The sequence below is a fragment of the Diceros bicornis genome, chromosome 16 (assembly GCF_020826845.1).
Source record: "Diceros bicornis minor isolate mBicDic1 chromosome 16, mDicBic1.mat.cur, whole genome shotgun sequence".
Classification (NCBI taxonomy): domain Eukaryota; kingdom Metazoa; phylum Chordata; class Mammalia; order Perissodactyla; family Rhinocerotidae; genus Diceros; species Diceros bicornis.
In genome coordinates, this window is record NC_080755.1 from 9,132,472 (window position 1) to 9,139,749 (window position 7,278).

The 7,278-nt window shown below is 40.2% G+C and overlaps 1 pseudogene; it reads left to right on the top strand.

The window, feature by feature from the left end:
• The first annotated feature begins 740 nt into the window (after nt 1–740).
• On the top strand, nt 741–2,307 carry LOC131415127 (solute carrier family 41 member 2-like; annotated as a pseudogene).
• The last annotated feature ends 4,971 nt before the right edge of the window (nt 2,308–7,278 follow it).

The window sequence follows — 7,278 nt, forward strand, 5'->3', positions numbered from 1 at the left end:
GGGGCAAGGATCAAATAGCCTATGATGCCTTTAGGCAAGTGGACAACATTTATAACTTTGATGCAACTATGGGGACCGTGGGATGTTGGCAAGGTGGCAAGGGGAAAGGCTGTGTGCTGCACAGTTTAAAGACTCAAATTTCTCTTTTGTTAGTTACAGAATGGTTGGTTGGCTCATGTGAGAAGTCTGGTGGGATATAGGAATCAGAAAGATTTCAAAAATCTTATTGAAAGTCTGCTGGGATATAAGAATCAGAAAGATTTCAAAAATCTTATTGATTCAGAGCAAAATAATACTTCACAACTTTCCTAGAGACTTGGCTTAACTTTGTGGAACATGTATGTTAAGGTCCATATTTAATGTTAGAAGCAGAATTACAGGTGATGGTGAGGTGGGGCAGAGCAGGACAGAGCCACAGGGCTCCAGCCACTTCATACCTTGGGAATGCAGTGAATGGCCCTTTCATTCCCCGCCCAGAGTGTCGCCTCCCTCTCTCCACACAGGGCAGGTGCTGATGCAGGGAAAGTCTGGGGTTTCATGGGGTGCTATGTTCAGTGCTCTTAGATCCAGTTCCTGCTTCAGCTTCTGAACACCTTTTCTTAGTGGAAACATTATTCTTTTCTACACAGTGAAGGCAACATCTTAATTTAAAACCAATGTTTGTGTAGTTCTGATTCAACTAGTATGTTTCCACACCGTGCTTGAGACCTAAGGAGTAAATGGTCTGTTGCAATGACAAAATGACTGATAGCCAAGAAAGATCTACTGCTAACACAACAAGTAGTGGTCCAAGTGGTGGTGGAAGTTTTGCAGGTAGGACTTAAATTTAACACATTTCAATCTGATAAGTTTTTAAACTTATGGCTGAGAATGGTTCCATTCATTTACCAGGAAAGTCAGAGAGATAGGAATAAAAAAAAAAAAAATGGCATTTGGCAAGATGGATTATCAACCAGAATGCAGACCTTTAGTAATAGATCAGAATGACATATGAAGTATCAGTTTCTCAGAGCAGACCTTTCAAGGCAAAATTGGTCAAGTACTCTCAAGCTGTTGCCAAATGTAGGATGACTATGCCAACTATAATCGGCTTCTGCAACTACTGCCCTGTTAAGAGATAAAGGTGTTCCTAGTGAAGGTGAGGGAGATATCATTGTGAAAAGAAACCAAAAAAGTATAAAAGGAACCCAGTGTCATTATTATATTGCAAATACTTGTGTTGTTTTTTACTAGCTGGTTTTGGAATACTTTCAGTGGGCATGATTTGGGATATAGCACAGAGCTGAGAAGTTGCAATGGTTTGAGATTTGGGGAGATATTGGGAAGGAGTGAATATACTCTGTGTGTGGGATGAACTTGGATTTTTGAGGTCCAGGGGGTGGACCATAGTAAACAACATAATGACCCCACAAATATATCCATGTTCTGATCCCCAGAACCCATAAATATGTTGACTCACATGGCAAAAGGGACTGTGCTAATGTGACTAATTTAAGGATTTTGAAATAGGAAGATTACCCTGAATTATCTGGATGGGCCCAATGGAATTACAAGAATCCTTATAAGAGAGAGGCAGAAGGTCAGAGTGTGAGAGGAAATGTGATGATGGAAGCAGGGGTCAGAGAGAGAGAGAGACAGAGACAGAGATGGCGAGAGAGAAAGAATGAGCCAAGGAATGTAGGTGGCCCCTAGAAGCTGGAAAAGGTAAAGAAACAGATTTTCCTCTAGAACCTCCAGAAAGAATGCAACTCTGTTGACACCTTGATTTTTAGAACTTCTGATCTCTGGAACTGCAAGATCATAAATATGTGTTGCTTTAAGCCACTAAATTTGTGGTAATTTGTTACACCAACAATAATAGGAAAGTAATACAGAAGTACTAAAAAAAAAGTAACAGAAGTTTTTGTTTTCATCTTACACTTCTTGGTCTCAAGGGAACTTAGAAATAATGTTGGCATCCAGATTATCCACTACAGCAAATGTTGGGAAGATGAATTCATCCACTGAAAAGTGGAACATAATAATCGAAAAATTATCCTTAAAGCAGGTCCAGGCAACAGCAGTTGGTTTTCTTGCAGTTGTGGCAGCAATTATGTTGGGCTGGGTTCCAGAGGGGAAATACTACCTTGGTCATTCCATACTTCTGTGCTCCAGCAGAGTAGCAACCACCTTCACTCTTCTGCAGGGAATAATAATGGTTGGGCTTATCACTGCTTCAAAGAAGAATGGGATAATCCTGATAATGTTACTACACCCATGGCTGCCAGTTTGGGCAAACCTATAACTTTTCTACATTATCTTGGGTAAGTCAGGGTACTCTTGTCTCTATTACTATTACCTATTACTGTTACTCTATTACTGTTACCTATTACTATTACTCTATTACCTATTATTATATATTAGTTGGTGGCTTTTTCTTGGTTCTAACTCAAAAACACTCAGTTGCAAGGGCAGTTCTCTGCTCAAGCTGGGATCCTGCCCTAAAAGTGACGCCCAAAAGTGACATTCAGCCTTATTATGGAAACAACTGTATCTGACCCAACTTGATTGATTGTTGCTGATACATTGTTGTTATACTATTTACTAATGATATTGCTAGTAATTTAGTGGCCATTCATGCTAGAGGGATTTCCATCTAACTCCATCTACATAGCAGTGCAGGAGGATGGCCTGATGAACCCAAAGGTTGTTAGTACTCATTCAGAACTTTTTTGGTCCAGGACTTAATAATAAGCCTGCTGAGGTTCCACTGCTTTTGGTGATTCCTCAACATTTTATTCCTTTTACACGATTCACTTGACAAAAAGCAGCCACATTTCTTCAACTGTAATCTTCATATGAATATATTTATTTGCTGTTTTGTTATAGATTTTTATCCTATAAGACTTGTTGTGGATTGCTGACTGGATGGTCCATTACTCCTGGAGAGAAGGAAAGAACTCCGATTGTTTCTCCATCCCCTATATAAGGGAATTGGTTGATCTGCTTGGGTCAGCTTTATTAGCCTTAGGTTTTCTGTGGTTTATTAGAGATAGTGAGGATGATGCTGGAGACTAAAAATGCCCTACTAGTCTCAGATGGTCAAGGAGAAAATTTTTGGTTCTTCTTTAAAAATTTTAAGGCACTGCTTTGCCTTTTCCTGGTAAATTAAGGTTGGCCTTGATTAAATTAAATAATCTTCACTTTAAAAAAAAAGAATTTTGTGTTGAACTAGAATGAAGAATATTCATGCTGTCTTTCATAGAATAAATGATAACTTGACATTGACATAGATACAAGCTCAATCTCTGGAATTAGTTAAATAGGAAAGGGTATAGAATGTTTGTAATGAATAATTCTAAAACCACATACATAGCAGAAATGTGCTTTATTATTGTTTGGTAATGCAAGGTTAGGGGAAATAAAGCTCCAGTCCAGTTCTTCTTGTCTCACAGATGTGTTGTGCTGTAAAGCAAGCTATAAAATGGAAGAGGCCAACTAAACTTCTCACAGTATGTATGTGCCACGATTTGTTTATCCATTAACAAGCTGATAACTATTTAAGGCAATTTCTATTATCCATTTTTTTGTGTGTGTGTGTGAGGAAAATTGGCCCTGAGCTAACATCTGCCAATCCCCTCCTTTTTGCTGAGGAAGATTGACCCTGGGCTAACATCCATGCCCATCATCCTCCACTTTATATGGGACGCCGCCACAGCATGGCTTGACAAGCGGTGCATCGGTGTGCGCCCGGGATCCGAACTGGTGAACCCCAGGCCGCCACAGCAGAGCACGCACACTTAACCACTTGCGCCACTGGGCCGGCCCCCCTATTATCCTTTTAACATCTGTATGGACTGTAGTGATGGCTCTTTATCAATCCTGTTATTGATCAATTGTATCTTCTCTCTTTTCCTTGATTAGTCTAGGTAGGTACAGGCTTATCAGTTATATTACTCTTTAAAGGTAACATCTGTTTCACTGATTGTTCTTTATTCTTTGATTTTTATTTTATTGATTTATGTTCTTATCTTTATTACTTCCTTCCTTCTACTTACTTTGCTTTGAATCTGCTCTTCTTTTTCTAAATTTTTTAAATTAGATTTTTAACATTTTAGACAAGTAATTTTAGATCTTTTCCTTTTCTGCTCTAAGTCTGCCCTGAAAGGATGATATAGGCATAGATTTGGGATCTGGAGCCCATGGCAATACAAGAGATAACAGCATTAGACGCTAGCACATAAAACAGCCCAATTTTGGGGTCTCTGAAAGGACTAAATAAATAGAAACTTAGTTCCTTACCTATGGTCTGAATATATTGAGAAATAAGGTGGAAGCAGCAGCAGTTGGAAAACCATAATATTTCCTAAGTTGAAGGACGTAACTTACATTGAGTCCACATGGGCCTGACAACCTCTGAATTATGCAGAGTATCCCCATCCTGGTATCACTGGACCAGGGCGGGAGTCTCCAGGAGGTCTGCTCATGTAAGATTGTCAGTATGGAGGAAGAGGAAAATTCCGTCTTCTTATAGAAACCTTATTCCTAAAAGAAAAAAAAAAAAGAGCTGGGCTAAATAAGCTCTGTTTACTATTCTTAAATCTACTAATGTTTTAAATCACTTCATTTCCCCTGGGCTGAAGTGGTAAAGGGTAGAAGGAGGCTAGAAGTGTTACACTAATTGAGCGCCCTCAACATGGGAAAGAAACATCAGAGGTAGAGAAGAAGCATTCCACCTTAATAAGCAGGACTAGATAGGACTAGAAAAACTGTAGTGGAGGTCACGAGTACAAAGGATAGCAAGAAAATCAGATGGCTCCACCTTTTTGCCAAGATAATATAAGCGCCAGCCTCACTTCCCACTCCCAGGAGAAAATGTCATGAAGGGAGAGGGATAGCAGCCTGAATCGGGCCAGAATTTGGTGCAAGAGTCAGCTTCGAAACCAGATGATACTGAAAACTGGCAAGGAACTGCTTTGCTATCAACATAAATAGGGGCTAAAGTTGGTTTCAGTTACACAGAAAGAAGAAAAGCACATTATTACATATCTCATCATGATTTTAAATTTTAACCCATGACTTTGTAAATATCAACACAAGCACTCTTTAATTTCCGAGAAAGACGCTATAAAAAGGAAAGCCACAGAAAACTCCCCCCTTGGTATCCTGTTACATTTAACGAAGCTAGCTATATACAGGTAAACTCTTCTCATCCAGATGACATGTTATTCAACACCAAATATCCCAGTCAAAAGAAAGACAAACTTGCTTCATTAAATATCTGACTCAAAGTAGAAAGCTGATGAGTTAAGACTGAAAGTTGTAGCATTCTGCAAGTGACGTATTTTATTTTAAGCTCTATTTTAATGTATACTGCAGCCAGAGTCCCTCTTTAAGAGTGAGGCACCCATTGCCCAGGCGGCTGAGAATATTGCCTGCTGACCATTCATAATTGCATTCCTCCCTGGGAGTTATCTTTGGGCACAGGAACCACCCCACCCAAGGTTGGCATGGATTACTCACTGGCAGGCTGAAATTGAGGACGCCATCTCTGGTGGTTGATGGAATTTACATAGCCCCTGGCATGCTTTAGTGGTACGATTGTTAATTTCTTTCACTGGTGTTGAAATGGGATGGCATACCAATGAGAGGGGACATACTGGCTGATGCACTATCTTTTGACTCGAGAGGTATGAGGGAAATGGTAACTACAATGACTATGGGATTGCACGGTTGTGCTGAGGGCCACTGATCTACTGAATAGAGATAATGATAGGGTGGGGTGATTAGCGAACAATTGAAAGTAACATGTGAAAGCCACAGGGTCCCCTTGCTAGTATTTAATGAAATGCTCATCTCTTCAACCTGAAGGACAGATAGAGTGAAGCACCGAGCCCAAGGCTTCATCATAAGAAAAGCAGAGCTTCAGAGGGTGGATTCTCAGCCGGCAGGTCCCCTACAAGATGGTCAGAGCTCCAACAGTGAAAGAGAGGGACAGTGAAACCTGGGATGGAAATATCTGGCAGATGCAGTTAGGAATTTTGAATTCCCAGATCCTCTTGCAGAAGCGGCCCACTTCTCCTTGTTAGAAGATTACCCTCTTTCCTTTTTGAGGAACACGCAGAGGCCCCAGATGAGGCAGGTTCCTTAGGAGACAATGCTCACCCCCTCTTGAGACCAGCCTCCATCTTCTCTCAACAACCAGACCAATAAGAAGAGTCAAACCCCACAGACCAGCTGGGAACATGATGGGCCTGCTAAGGAAATAGAGGGAAGAAATGCCTAAGAATCTAGAACACCAAGATGCTTTTTTTTTTTTTTTGTGAGGAAGATCAGCCCTGAGCTAATATCCATGCTCATCCTCCTCTTTTTGCTGAGGAAGACTGGCTCTGAGCTAACATCTATTGCCAATCTTCCTCCTTTTTTTTTTCCGCCCAAAGCCCCAGTAGATAGTTGTATGTCATAGCTGCACATCCTTCTAGTTGCTGTATGTGGGACGTGGCCTCAGCATGGCCAGAGAAGCGGTGCGTCGGTGCGCGCCTGGAATCGGAACCCAGGCCGCCAGTAGCGGAGCACGCACTTAGCTGCTAATCCACGGGGCTGGCCCAGAACACCAAGATGCTTTTAATGATTCCACACTGAAAAATAGAACCTTACTTATTTCCACGTGTGACACAGGCTGCTCATGGGAAACTTCCTGCTATTTTCATACTAAAAATGGAAGGTATGTTATAGCTTATGTCTAAGCCACCTCTCCTCCCCAGAAGAGCAAACAGTAATAAACTTCCTAAAAAGTTATGACAGATTGGAACATAGACAAATTTCTTTGGTATTGCTCAGTTTAGTAGCCAGTGAATAAAATTTATTGAAAGGAGTTTTCGAATACTTGGAAATAAATTTCCACAAAATAAAAGTAGAAAAATGTTTATTTTAAAATATGATTCTGAATTTCTAAAGGGTGCATTCTTTATCTCTACGCAATAAATTAAACAATTACCTGTCATTCTGAACCAGAAGCTAATACACAGAAGAGAATTGCAAAATCTTAATGGACTTGTACATATTTAAAGCTCTTCAAAACATTTCAAGCTGGGCAGCATATTGATAACGAACTGCCCCAAAACAGGTCCTGGATTGCCTGGGATTGGGTCTAACATCACAAATTGTTTAAACTATTTGAAATAGAAGAGCTGTGTGTAGTAAACAAAAGGAAATATAAACATGTTAATTGCACAACACTACTTCTGTTCAATCAAAATAGTATATGTGGTAGACATCTTATTTGGCTAAAAATTAAAT